Source organism: Pinus tabuliformis, chromosome 7 (genome assembly GCF_031772625.1).
Source record: "Pinus tabuliformis cultivar Carrire ecotype Pingquan chromosome 7, CPIR1, whole genome shotgun sequence".
Lineage (NCBI taxonomy): Eukaryota > Viridiplantae > Streptophyta > Pinopsida > Pinales > Pinaceae > Pinus > Pinus tabuliformis.
Window position 1 is genome coordinate 204778586 of NC_142293.1, and position 12978 is coordinate 204791563.

A 12978-nucleotide genomic window follows, 5' to 3' on the forward strand; every position below is an offset into this window, starting at 1 on the left:
TATAAAACTCATAAATATATAGATAAATTTCAGCATAAATCATTCATGTAATTGAAGTGAAAATATAGTCAGAAACTACTAAATTTTATTAATAAATGAAAGTACAACATGTTGTTCGGCCAGTTCCTCCAAGAACTATTAGCCAGAACTTACTTCATAAATGTTTATGATGTAGAAGACTCGTACAAAAACACTGAAAGGGAAAAAATAAGCCATAACAACATAAAGAATCCTTCTGGGGTCATCATGATATGATTAAATCAACAAAAGCTTCTCCGCAAAAATAAAATCAGCTATTACCACTAACATTAAATGAAAAACCTTCTATAAGCACAAATAGATGCATGAAAGAAAGACAACCTGAAAATATCACATAAGGGATGAATCTACTTTCCACCTTATCATTCCTCAAAAGAAAATTGATACCACCAAACAGTTCAGCCTCTTGTGGTCATAGAAATAGTAAATCAGAGGAAAATAATGAAAATTTTCAGAACTTATGGATACATTTCCTCATAGAGTATGGATTATTTCCTTCATATTTTTCTTCCCTTTTTTTACCCTCTAGAAATATTTAGAGAGACTAAATGTTTTCGGAATTAGTTTCTCTTCAGTTTATTTATTTTTTAATTATATTTTATTGGCATTCGAGAAGAAGAATTATAAAGGATTTTATATTTTAATACATTAACTTTTTAGAATGCATTTTTTTAGTAGGTAAGCCCCCTCATACTTTTCATGAACTTAAACCACCTTTGTGATACCTGACATAAAAATGTGCAATCATAATGACATCAAATAATAATCTAAAATAAATAAAATTCCCCATCATTTATATAGTATGATATGAAAATATTCCTTGTATCCCTGACATGCATATCATAAAAAATAAATATATGTATCATGAAAAGCATTTACCACATATGACTTTAGCATAAAAAAACCTCGTGCCTTCCCATACAAAAATGCACATGTACAACCATAATAAAAATCAACCTATGAACATACTATATTAGCCATATAATCTTCGCTTGTAACCCCATAAAAATAGAATGTTATCAAACATATACATGCCCAAAAGTATAATGTTGTCAAAAAGTCCATTCCATCTTGCCACCATGACATGACCCCTGGCCAAGTGATGACTTCATTATGGAAATCACTTTTGTTAATGTAGAATGACAACTTCCTCATAGCAAGATTTGTAGGACAAACATGCAATGACTAGAGATAACAAGAACTACAATTTATATTGAACCAAATTTGATGAGTGTACTAGTCGAGTAGAGGGAGCAACACTCATGAAATGGTTCGGGTCACAACATCATTTTTGTTGAACTAGTGTCCAAATGCAGGGTCATTAAACTCTTTTTTGACAGTCTCTTTAATGCTATGCTAAGGTGCATAAGCATATGCAAGAGGTTCACCTTCTATAACCTTGGCGAGGTCTCGGCCTTCTAAAGCACACCATTTGTACATAGCAAGTGGAAGAAGTAAATATCCAAAAATAAAATACGTGGGTCAGGTATAAATATCATGGGAAACTTCAAATAATTCATTAAGAAGATAGTTAGACCAATTCAATTGGTCTCCTCGGACGCAAGCCTCTGCAAGTGATATGATGTCCAATGAACATTCTCCTCTGGTAAAATGGTGCATGAATTTAGTAGAGATAATGGTGGAAACAACTCAAACTAACATATTATTAATCATATCAAGAACAACTCCATGCCCTTCCTGGTGGTTCCATAAGTTTTATACAAATTAGTCGCATCGGTCTTCTTGTCGCGTTTAGCAATTTTTTGAAAAGTTGAGCTAACATCGGCACCATAAATGGATAATCTTGTGAGTTTGTAATTATCTTCAACATGTATGGGGTATTCTCGGTCCAACTAGAGAGAATCCCCATGGAGACGACTGATTAAAAACTTTGTGTAGTACATGACTTCACCAGTGGTGCCAAAAAAAGGTGACTCACACATAACAAAGAGAGTTTATGATTTCAAAGGATGGAATTTAGATCTATCTTTTAGGCTAGAATGGGCATTGGGATAGGTATTGGGCTCCATAAATACATCGATTTAGAGTGAAGGGAACATCAACAGATCATGGAGGTTACGATAAACAAAAGTGGCTTTCTCATATTTCCCCAAGAGGTCATCTTGGCAGTGGATACGAGAGTCAATAGGGTATAGACTGACAAGGGTTTTCACTTGACGAACCATCGCTGCAGAACGATGGGTACACACAAAAAAACTGGGGGTTGACAAGGAAATGAGGGTTCAGGGATAGGTGGTAATGGAGCCAGAGTGGAAACTGAGAATTCAAGATGGGAAGAGATGAAAACGGAAACGAATGGCGAGCATATATAGAATAGTCGACAGGGTGGAGAGCTTGGCCATTATGCATGATAAATGTGACTCAAAATTCAAAGTAATGATAGGAAATCCTGGCATGTACTGAGGAATGTCATGATCTGATAGAAAATTTAACGAAAAAGGGAACCTTATCGAGAATTGGGAAATGGATTTTGTAACTAACTTTGGCCCCACATTTGATCTTCCCTGCTTGAAAATCACCTCAAAAGTAAATTCCTGAAATAACAATAACCACCGAAAAATCCTTCCTTTGAGTACAGGATTATTGATTAAATATTTTCGTGCTGAGCGTTTTGTGATGAACTTGAATGGACCTCCCAGTAAATAATGTAGGAATTTTTGGAGATAATATACCATAGCTAAAGCCTCTCATTCTATGGTAGTATAATTTTTCTCCATGGTTGAAAGTTTTATGCTTGCAAAATAAATAGGATGATCCAAGTTTCCTTCACCTGGTTGTGTTAATATAGCTCATAAGGCAATTCCAGATGCATCAACATGGACATGGAATGGCTTATTCCAGTCAGGGTAGACTAGGATGGATGCGCTTGAAAGTTTGTCCTTCAAAGTATCAAATGCAACATCACTTACAATAGACCACACAAATCATTCAAATTTCTTAAGAAGATTCTCAAGTGACAATGTGATTAAAGCATAATATCTTATAAATTTGTGATAATAACCAATATGTCCCAAAGTGGACCACAACTATCAAACAAAAGTGGGTGGAGGCATATTCAGTATCACCACAACTTTGGCAGGGTCCACACATACTCCTTTGCAAACGATATGCCCAATAGTGTTCCAAAAGGCACAACAAATATACATTTCTTCAAGGTCAAAGATATTTGAATTTGTTTGCATCTATCAAAGATAATGTGCAACAAACTAGGATGATTCTTCAGTAGGCTATAAATTGTCCAATCATCAATATAAAGTTTAAGAAACTTATGTGTATATTCACAGAAGGCAGCAATAACAATGCGCGAGAAAACAACAAGTGCATACTTCTACCCAAAGGGCATAACATTATAAGCATAAGACCCCCATTCGGTAGTGAATGTGGTCTTCTTCTGCAATGCGGACTTGATGATACCCCAAGAAACCATTAGTAGAAGAAGAAGCTTCATTTCCTCAAACATTATCCAAAACTTCATCGCTAAAGGGAGTTGGAAATGGGTCTACCACATAGGCGTTATTGAGGCTGCAATAATCAAAACACACTCAAATTTCCTCTGAATCCTTCTTATCCTGGATGAAAATGGGGCTTATCCATTTAACTTCATCAACCGGGAATATAAGACCAACAACTAGCATTTTTTCAATTTCCTTCGCTTTCTCCTTAACTCAAGGATTCAATCTGTAGGGTCGATGTTTAACTGGGTTCTCATCTAGATTTAATGCTATTTTCATTTCTCCCATATTTGCTTTAATTCCCTTTAGCTATGAAACGGAATAGGGAAACAAATCCTTGTATTCTTTGAGCGAATCAAAAATTTCCAGAGTGGTTTGATCATCCCAATAATCCCCAATAGAAGCAAGCTCTGAATTCTCTTCTATCTCAATATTCATCCTCTTCAACTTAAGAGGTTGTAGATGCAGAGCATAATGTAGAGGATCCTCTTTTATTTTCCATTCCCCTTCAGACTCTCTGAAGGAAAAATGTCTTAGCTCCTCCAGGTCATCATCCAGGTCTTTATTAACTTTACTTCAACAAAAACTTCTGGGAACCCTGATTCATATTGATGTGTGAAATCTCCATACCTGTTGCATTCTATGAAAATGTTCCACTTGAAAATAACACTTCTCTGATAGCTCAAAGGGCTTGCGCGATCCTTTCATTAGCATCAGAAAAAGAAAAGTCTCGACATAACTAGGCAGATAACACATCCCAATATGTTGTTCGACGTGTCAACTCCTCCTGCAAATAACAAGCTTGCAGAATATTCCCAAGGAATGAATAGATAGATGTAACCACATTTCTATTACTAGGCCATCAAATTCCCATATGGAACACCAATGCTCAATGTGATCTTGTGCACAAGTACAAACATCATAAGTAGGGATTTTATGTAAAAGCTCATTTGGAGGAAGAAACCAATAAAGCAGGATAACCTTAATTATGCTCCAATATTGAAGTTGATCCTGATGGGTTTCCCACCATCTTGCAGGGGTTTCTTACAAAGAAAAACTCATGAGATGAACCTTTTGACTTTATTTTATGTAAGAATTGACTTCTTTAATAATATTTACAACATAATTAGTACCATTGAAAATGGGAAACTCGTGTACCTCAATATCAATCCAGTAGACACATCGAACAATGGCACAATGTTGGGAATGAATTTCATTAGCTCCTTGTTGCCAACCTTCCACCGCAACATCGGAGCCAACTTCAGTACTTTGAAACTTCGGCCACTGATAGATCCAACTATCTAGGGGTTAATATAATGCTCTCACCTCCCAGTGGTCAGTTGATATAATTGGTCCAATAGATTAGGAGATTCAACGTCATCCATTGATTCAGAAAATCTTAGGCCCTGATAAGGATCAAGAGGTTGTATGACTCACATGCCATCTACTTCAAAATTCATAGTTTCCCACTTCAAACCAATGATTGCATAGTTTTCAAAAGGCCATTTGATGCCCAATAAAGCTGGATATGGATCTTTAATAAATTCAAAATATGCATATTTTTTGACACCGAGAATATCAACTTCAACATCCTCTAGTTTTCCAATAGGAAGAATACAATATTGATTTTCCATTTGTAATTGAATAGGGGAAAAGACTAACTTGTGTTTTCTGAGAGCTTCCTAGGTTTTTCTCGGCAGAATATTGACATCCGAACCCAATTCCAACATGGATTCCTTAATTTAAAAACCTGATGTCTAAGCGTCTACCTGGAACTCCCTTCCATTTCACTTCTTGTTCCAACATACTTGTCTGGTATGTCGTTAAGGTAAATTCACAGAAATTGGTTATTCAGGAAACACATCATCTTTAACAATAAATTTTAACCTTTTCGGCATTGACGAATGAGTTGTTCATCATTCATAATTTGTAGAAATAACTTAAACCCATCCATTACTAGTTGGAAAGGTTCTACAGAGTGTTTCTCATCCAAACCTTTACTTGCTCCTACTGTTCACTGCAAGATCCTTGTGAAGAAATCAACTGACAGAAAAGTTCAACTACATCCCTATAGTATTCCTTGTATTGATTTGGATCATAAGACTTCCTTGGATATGTAGGTCTTATGACAACTGGCTAATCAAGAGTTCCAACATTAGCTCCAATCTTATTTCCTCCTCTTCTACCAACATTGATATTAGGTTGTGTTGTAGGACTATGATCTTGAGGCTCCGCACAAACCAAATTAGCTCCTTTAGCCCGATTGCACTCCTCCCACCGAGAAATAAGTTTAGGACAATCTTCAGTTGCATGGGTATTCACTCGATAACATGAACAACAAGGTCTTCATGTCATAGGGAATTCTCTCGTGACATGGCCTTCCTTATCACAATTACAACACCTAATCAGGCCTCTCCCACCCGTACTTCCTCCCTTGGGAGCTCCCCCTCCTTGTCCTCGAGGAGTCTCATTGATACAGAAGGTTGAACGGTCAATACGATCTATATGATGGTTGGAAAATCCGTAAAATTCACAAAAAAAATTATTGGGAACATTGGAATACTTATGCAAAATATGACATAGGCGAGGTGAATGACCAAAACTTCGACAGATCTCACAACAATCATTGCTAGACATACGTTGAGGATTTGGAAATGACTAGAATTGTGTATGGCCCTAAAAAGGAAGAGAAGATAAATTTGTGCAACTCTAGGAGATTGCGGTGGAGGAGGTCCCATCGGACCACTGGACGGTTTTGGTCCCCTCAGTTGTGGGAATTCTGTGACATGATCTCCTTCCACCTTACAATAACTACACCAAAGATGAAGTCTTGCAGGGCGTAAAGATGCATGATATTTTAATCTATCTATCAAGGTAGCAATCTGATTCTGAAGGCCCACAATAGCAGGATGTGTTGAAGAATCAATGGGTCTACAATGTTTTGGATAACTAGCCATAGCTTCTATCTACATTGCTTGTTCCAAAGCATCTTGAAGTGTAGCAATCTTTTACTAAGATAAAGGAATGCGAGTAATTGATAACAAGGCCTTAATAAAGCAATCTCTTTGATGAAGCATATCAATAGGATAAGATAATTTGCTAATAACATATTTAAAACACTGCATACATTGCCAAGCAGATTTTCCCTCCCGCTGGCGAATATCCAACAATTCTGCAAGTCCTTGCTTATTTGACTAAGGTAACTTAAATTCCTGAATAAAATCTTGCTTGACTAGATCCATACTGGTGTTGGGTTACCATTAATCCATTTGATAAACCACTACAGTGCTCTATCCCACAACGTAGTTTGAAATTCAATAAGCTTAGTTGCGCCAAGGGTCTGTCGATCTTTCCAAACAACCTCACATAAATACCATTGTTGCTCAACATCTTCACCCCCTTTCCTAAAGATTATGGGTATCTAGTAAGTGAGTCGGCTACGACTCCATCCATAGTTGATTGTCTTGAGGAAACAAGTATAAATCCTTGGGAAACCAGTTGAGAACAACTAGCCGAACTTGGCTGACCAATACTACTAAATCTACCTTTTCCCTTATATTGATTATGCACTAGCTGGACTTTAATAACTTTACGTACCTTAGAAAAGAGAAGATCAAGATTTTGATATGGAACCCAGGGAAGGTTAGGGAGAGGAGTAGTGTTTCTATGTTGGCGGGGTTCTATATCCTAGTATAAATCATTCTCAAAGAAAATCTACCTCATCACAAAGTGTAGATCGTTATCTACTAGTGTGTGCTCATCTAGTAACATAGTCGGTTTTTCAGTTGACTTAGGCATCCGAAATCCTTCTAATTCCATTTTTATTTGAGTAGCCACTTCTAAACCCTCCACTTACTCCCACTGGTAACTCCTAATTTTCTAGAAAAGGAACCTTCTTCCTCTTTTCCTTTCCGCAACTCCATAGTCTCCATTTCCTTATTCAACACAACCAAACTTCTTACAGCGTATCCTATGCACTGTGATTCCCTTCTTCTAACCCTAACTCCTCGAAACTTCCTTTCTCGACGCCCGTCAACTATTTTTTCCCTCTACAATGCTCTAAAATCTCTCACCTTCAACAGCTCTTCTTAATTGATTAGAATAACTTCTTCATTCTCTCACATCTACACAACATTACTATACCCTAATCCATTCCCCTAGTACTAAAAATTTAAGCTACCATTTGACCTTGTGGAAATACCAGTAGAATGTCTTCAACCATTAGTACTTTAATTTATTTGATTTAGAATATTATATTGTTGTGCTAAGATCCTCCTCAAATTAGAAACAAAATTATTTCATTGTGCTTAAGGATTCATGAGTTTTTGCAAGTGAAAAATGAGTTTTTATGTTAATTTTATGATAAATTTTACATAAATAAGAGACTGAACAACAACATAAACATGTATAGAACATCATCATAAATACATTACAATAAGAACATGATAAAGGAGATCACCCCTCCTAGGCTACGTCCCCTTGGTCCAGCTTACAATGGCTTTGGCCTCTCTATTATGCTCAAAAGTGTAAAAAAATGTGTTTAAAATGCCCAATTGCTTCTAAAACCTGCTCCAATGAGTCGAGAATGTCAAAAAATGGCTACCTAGCCTCTTTTTTCATCCAATTTGGTTGAAAACTGAAGAAGTTATGATCTCTCCTAGTTTTCCCACTATTCGCTCCACAAATTGCACCAAATCTGACATGATCCTACAATTTCGCCCCAAAAAGTGCTAACTGGGTGAAAACGTGGCGAGCGAATTTGTAGGATGGTTATTTAGCCATCGAGGCTTTAGAACCAAAACTTGGGTCATATGGGGGCCATGCGCCCAAGGGTTAGCCCCCGACGATGGCCCGCCCCTCTCCGGCGGTCACCGTGAATTCTAAGGTTTGAAGGCAAGGTGGTCACGTGAGATGCGGTGGTCATAGTTAGGTTGGTGGTTAGTACATAACGTTGGTGAGGTGGCGGTTAAAACGAATGTTGAAGTCAACAAATACAATGGTCACATGGGGGGCAGTTAAGTCTGCACCGCAAAACTGGTGGGCAACAAAATTTAAATATAATTTGTCGCATATGATTGTTAAGATCTAATGTGTGGGCGGAGTGGTAACCTATTTCATTGTGCTGTGGGAGGTCATGGGGTCAAGCCCGATCTCTGACTTGTCTTGCCAACCAAATGTTAGCCAACCATTGGGAGGACACGTGGCAGCCTTCGACTTAGCCACATGTCACCTCCTAATTGGCCAAAACTATAACAAATGAGCCAATCAAATGATGCCACTGCAACGAAATATTCCAAGAATATTCCACTTGCCACTTAGGTGGTACTGATGCCCAATCAGCATCCCTGTCATCCTTCTGCAACTTTTTTACATGTTTGACAAAGTGAACAAATTGCGTTTCTAGGATCATACGATGTTTGTTTCATGCGAAACACATTGCACCAGATTCAGGATGACGAGCAATACATGGTAATTCAGGTTCCACAACATTCTAACAACTTTTACTTTTGAGCATAATTTTGAGTAGCTGATCACTCCTCCCCACTGGAAGCCTTTGGACCCTAAAATATCACTTTCAATTGTCCAGTAGGTGAGGGTACAGTTCCCTCAACTTTCCAATCTCTATCCATTTTTATTTTCAAGGATTTGTACCCTTGAGCCCCACTCGAAGATAATCGACACTACCCCTTTTTGATGTCCTTATTCTTCTATCAAGTATAGTGTCCTGTGTCTTGCTGAAGCTCATCAAGGAATTCTGGAGAAAAGTCTTTAATAGATGGAATTTGAACATTCTCTCCTTGATCTTCAATCAAAGGATGCTCATACAATCTTAAATTCTCAACATTAACAACAACATAAATTTGCATATATGAAGGAAAATCCAACCTGAAGGCATTGTTACCAATCTTTTCCAAAGTTCTAAATGGACCATATCTAATTGGTTTTAGCTTTTTAACTTCTCCTTGGAGCCTCTCTTTGTTAATGTGAAGCCAAACTTCATCACCAAAGTGGAACTTGTGATCTTGGGGATACTTGTCGTGCCTTGCTTTGTACTTGCCTTGGCTTTTTTCAAGCTATTCTTGAACCTTTTGTTGTACCAATTGGATTTTTTGAATGAACTGTCTTGCTTTGTCTATGTCGCTATGACCATCAATAGCAACATCATAGACAAAAATAAAATCCAAAGGAGACTTAGGCAAGTATCCCAAGCAGCCTCAAATGGTGAAGTTTGAGTTGAAGAGTGTTTGACTCGATTGTAAGCATGTTGAATATAGTGCAAATGTTCATCCCACAACTTAGGATACTTGCTGCAATACCCATGGAGAAGATGTATCACTGCTTTGTTCACCACCTTTGTTTGAACATCTGTTTGTGGATGAAAATTTGTACTCTTTTTCAATTTGGTGTCCATCAATCCCCACAAGGTTGACCAAAAATTCCCAAGAAAGCTTCCATAATTTTGGAAGATAATTGTGTGGACTTTCATGCATTGAATAGATGATTTACTTGATCAATTGAAATATGCAAATTATTTTACTAAGTTGGACTCAAGGAGTGGCTATCATCAAATTAGGATAGGGAAGGAGACATTTGGAAGACAACATTCAAAACAAAACAAGGTTTGTTTGAATGGTTAGTTATGCACGAAATTCCACAAAATTAGCTTGCATTGAAGCTTACAAAAGAGTGAAGGGAACTCTACTTGAATGGTTCACGAGGCACAATACTTGCTAAGGTTTTGCAAATGGGGTAACAAGCTAAGTGGGCTTGATTGTGGGGAAAACTCCACAATTAAGCACGCTTGAGCCAGACGCGATCTGAGATGGGTGACCTCCAGGGAAGTCCTGGTTACCAGGTACAAGCTCGGGAAATGATGATTGATGCTATGTGATTTATTTCACTAGTTTCAATACCACTTCTTCACCCTTGTGAGCATCACCCGATGTAATGAGTGCTAAGTGGACTATTCAAAAATCAAGAGAAATTAGTCAGTTACTACTACCTCTCATGGAAATGGTCATAGATGAATGACTTACTTAACACAGTTGAATCCCAAAAATGATATATAATATAATGCACTGCGAAAACCCCCAATACTTAATTTTTTTACCTGTTTGACAAAGTTAACAGATTGCGTTTCTAGGAGCATACGATGCTTGTTTTTCATGAAACAAGTTGTGCTAGATTCGGGATGACAAGCACTACGTGGTCATTTAGGTTCCACACCATTATGACAACATTTTTTTTTAGCATAATCTTGAGGACCTGATCATTAATCTAAAGACGAGTCTCTTTTAACAGTCATCCTCATAGCCCAAACTTGAATATGGCTTTTACATGAGAGAATGATTGGTGCTTCTCAGTTGCAACTTCAATGATGTAGATCTCAAGAGTCATGTCAACCCAAAAATTGACAACTCTCATTAAATATGTATCCAACCAATGAAGATCAACTAGATCTGGTGCAGTCCAAGTTCTATGTATCCTCAACCACATCACATCCGTCGATTTATGATAAAGTCGAATCAACCAATTATTTTATTCCTCAAGAAAATTACACCAAAATATCTCATATTGATCACATGTAGGCTCGGTGTACAAAACCTCCTCTCAAATCCAATCTTGATCCTTTTGTCTCAATTTTGCTTGCTACAAAGCAAAGTGATCAACTTTTTCATGCCACCATTCTTGGATTTATCAGCCAATATACCTTGGTTGCATGATCAAGATCCCCTAAGAAGCTCGAGGTACCGACAAGGGAACCATTTGTTGGTGGAAAAGTTAGAATGGATGATGACCCAAGGTTCGTCCTAGGGTGCCAACAAAGATTTCTGCATAGTCTAGCACTTTGCCAACATTTTCAATCCCTTAGATCAAAGGAGCATCTCACTCGAGGTGAGATAAAACCATAGAAAGATAGAAGGGAATCTAGAAATAGATATTATGCAGTCTACGCAACCATCCATACATTCATTCGCAACAAGATAAATTATGTATTTAAAGAGAATAATCAACATATAATTTAAAAGAAAAGGGTGTGAAACACATAAACATGCGAAAAAACTCCCATTCTCCTTTTATTTTTAAACAAAAATCCTTTAGTGCATTTTATGGCACATTATAGACTTGTACGCATATATTACAACTTGAAACAACTATTAAAATACATCATTACATAACCAAATCTACATGCAAACAGTCTTTCTTTCGCACAACTCAAATCTAAAATTTGCAAGGTTGTCTAAACTTGTGCAAATCCCTCTAAACTTGTTTCTCACTGCTTTGCATCTTCTTTTATAGCTTGCATTCACTTGATCTGGTCTTCTATCTCTTGCTCGCTTGATCCACAATTTTCCAAAACCTCGAGCCATTACGTTGGTTTCCTATTGACTGGATCAAAATTGGTTCCTTATTTTTTAGTGTGCACCCTTACTTTCCGCTACACAAGTCCCAAAACAAATATTTTGTTGCCGCTTTGATTTTCCAGTGCTTCGCTTTTGGCAACTCTATCAAAAATGTCCTCCACAACTTCTATTCCTTCAAAAATCAAGGACCCAACATATGCTCGCTCCTAAAGTGTTTTGCATGCATTGCTTCAGATATTTTACTAGATCCATTCCCCGAACACTTGGTAGGATCAATTTCCCACTAAGGATTTTTATAAAAACCTAGAAAAACTCCTTTGGATATGGATCTGGGTAATGTAGGCTCCTTTCTACTTATCTCTCCTCTAGATCTGGTTTAGAGTGACAAACTAGGCAACTAATGGATGGGAATAATCGTTGATCATGAAGCATATCACCAATACCACCCTCAAACATCTGATGCAAAAGGATCCAACCTTCAATCAGGCCAAATTTTTTTTAATCCACATTTAAAATACCTTGGCGACATGGATCTACCCGAATAGAGATAGATCAGAAGAGGGCAACTCGAAATAAAATGAAAAAATCCAGATCTGGCTTGATAAAAGGCAGATCTATGTCTTGGAAAGCTAGATCTGGAAAAGGATAAATAAGACATGTAGCTAAGGTGGGAGAACACAGAGACAGAGCTGGTCAAAATCTTGAAATATCCACCGCGCATCCAGATCCTTTCAGAAAGAAAGTGCCTGATGTCAAAAACCTTTTGGTTGAGCTTTTACAATCTTTCCTGTCACAACGAAGATTCCTGATCGTAGTCAAGATTGCTCTCTTGGCTTGATATACCTCAGTGAATACCCAAAAACAAGGTAAACTCCCTCATCATATCTCTTCTACGCCGATCAAACACGTAAGGTTGTCTGCAACGACTTCAAAGCGATACCCTTGTGCTTGACGCCATCCTTTGTTCCATAAATCTCCAAGTAAATAGTATATACTTAGTAACATTATATTTTTCTATCATATATATATATATAGTTAAAACATAAATTTAAATTATACTTACAATTATAACCCTCTATATCTAACATTTATATATAAAA